Below are 2,422 nucleotides of genomic sequence, written 5' to 3'. Positions count from 1 at the left end.
TTATTCATGAGCTGAATAAAAATCTGACATTGTGTTGTAAACATCCCCCCTCCTCATCATCATGCTGATGAAGCCCTTCAGGTTGAGTTTCAGCAGCTCTCCTCCCTGAAAGGCATCAGAGGTAATGGACTGGAGTTCGGGACTTATTACCGTGTCATGCAGCAGCCATCCTGTATGGCATGAAGTGTTGACATATAACGGCACCGAGCGTCACCACCTCGCCTCTATCTGGCACCGAGCTCCTGGTGTTCTTGTGCCAAGTGGCAGCGTTCTGCAATCCAATCAGAGCTGACAGGCCCTGATTAATTCTCCTCAATCACTTCCATGACTCGGATGTGGTTATGAATGCGCAGCAGGTAATCTCTGCCAGTGTTTCTGCTCGTCGAAGACAAAAGGCAGTCATTAAAGGTGATTTTAATACATTAGTGGTTAATATGATGTACGTGATGAAGAGGAAATGGCTGCAGGAGTGTTATGTTCTGCTGGTTTATTTTAGGAATACTTTAATCATCTTAAACAACAGCAAACAGCACACTAATGAAACTTACAGACTGTTTTTCCTAAAGCTAACATTAGCATGTTTCCATTCTAAAGGAAACCAACATTTAAATCTACAGGACAAACAAAAAAAGGCTCATACTTTATGTCCTGATGCATCTCAGTAATCTAGGTAGAAAAAATTAAAAAGAAAAAATAAGTAGGTCCTCTGGATGGGTTCTTCTTTAGTGAAACGTTTCGTCTCTCCTTCAAGAGACTTCTTCAGTCTGATGAGTTTCAGGTGAACTCAGCCTTATAAGCACTGCCTCCACATGGACAAACAGGTTAGTCACATGTAAAAGAGGACCATCACCTAACAATAGGCTTGATTAGCTCTACTGTTCATAGAGGGTCATGTGCCCCATCACCTGACTTATTGGTTTGGATGCTTTGGCTGTGGTTATTTGGTGTTTTGTTATGTGTATGTAGTGAGTGAAAGCGGGGTTCGACATCCCCTTGTTTTTGTCTCTGTAGGGGTCACCTCGAGTGAAGAAACAAGATTTCCTGCCTCGAAGCAGGCCTCGGACAGGCCTGACGAGAGGACAGGAACTCTGTCACAAACTGAACTCTATTTAGGCCATGACCGGTCATTCTAATGTCTCTTCACTTATTGTGTCACTTTTCACTTCGCACAGTCAAGATATTAACAAGTAATGAGAAATACCTTGGTAAAAGTTTCCTCATAACCTTGTGTATGAATGTGGGAAAAGCTTAATTCACTTTAAGCTCACTCCTACATCTCTCTTTCCCTATTTGTGTTGGGTATCTGTAACAGAGGTGTAGGCCTTCGTGTCCAGTTGTCCTCCTCCTACAATGCTGTTATTGCAAGTATGACTCAGCCCCCTGTGAGCAAAAGGTGTGAATCAGGGCCCCAATGATACCAACACAAATAGGGAAAGAGAGACAAAAACAAGGGGACATTGAACCCCACTTGCACTCACTACATACACATAACACAACACCAATTAACCACAGCCGAAGCATCCGAACCAATAAGTCAGATGATGGGGCACATGACCCTCTATGAACAATAGAGCTAATCAAGCCTATTGTTAGTCAATGGCCCTCTTTTGCATGTGACTAACCTGTTTGTCCACCATGTAGGGTTGGGCGATATTGGCAAAAAAATTAATCACGATTAATTGTGGTGTTTAGCCAATAACATTTAAGTTGACGATTGATCCCCTGGAGTCCCTGGACATCCTTATGTCCTGGTCACATGACCAATTTAGTGGGAAAGATTTGCTCTTCGTAAAAATCGATTCCAAATTGTCAAAATTACAGACTTCGGGCTATACATCAAAATTTAAAATGTGTTGATAGACAAATAAATTTCAGAATTTATTTTTTTTTTATATTCGTCATAGTTGAAGCGGAGAGGAGCACCGAGCGGACTGACCGGGGAAATCTCCAGTCAATCTACCTGGTGGCGTTAATCGTATTAATTGTCAAGTGCCAAAAAATGATTGATGTTTTTCTGACGATTAATTGCACACGATACGATTATGCCCAACCACACCACCATGTGGAGGCAGTGCTTATAAGGCTGAGTTCACCTGAAACTCGTCAGACTGAAGAAGTCTCTTGGAGGAGAGACGAAATGTTTCAATAAAGAAGAACCCATCCAGAGGACCTACTTATTTTTTTCTTTTCAAGCTCATACTTTATATTTAAACCTAATGTTAAAACAATAAAATTAGTATTCAAGTGATTCAGTCACAACATTCAAGTGTGAAAGGAATATTTTAGTCATTATGAAGGGCTGTTTGACAGAGTAGTTTAAATTATGCGTTGTCCTGATGCATCTCAGTAATCCAGGTAAAAAATCAAAAAGAAAAAAATTGTATAGGTCTTCTGGACGGGTTCTTCTCTAATGAAACGTTTC

This window comes from Austrofundulus limnaeus, unplaced genomic scaffold (genome assembly GCF_001266775.1).
Source record: "Austrofundulus limnaeus strain Quisiro unplaced genomic scaffold, Austrofundulus_limnaeus-1.0 Scaffold88, whole genome shotgun sequence".
Taxonomy (NCBI): Eukaryota; Metazoa; Chordata; class Actinopteri; order Cyprinodontiformes; family Rivulidae; genus Austrofundulus; species Austrofundulus limnaeus.
The sequence above is the reverse complement of the archived record's forward strand: the minus strand, read 5'-3'. Positions refer to the sequence as shown.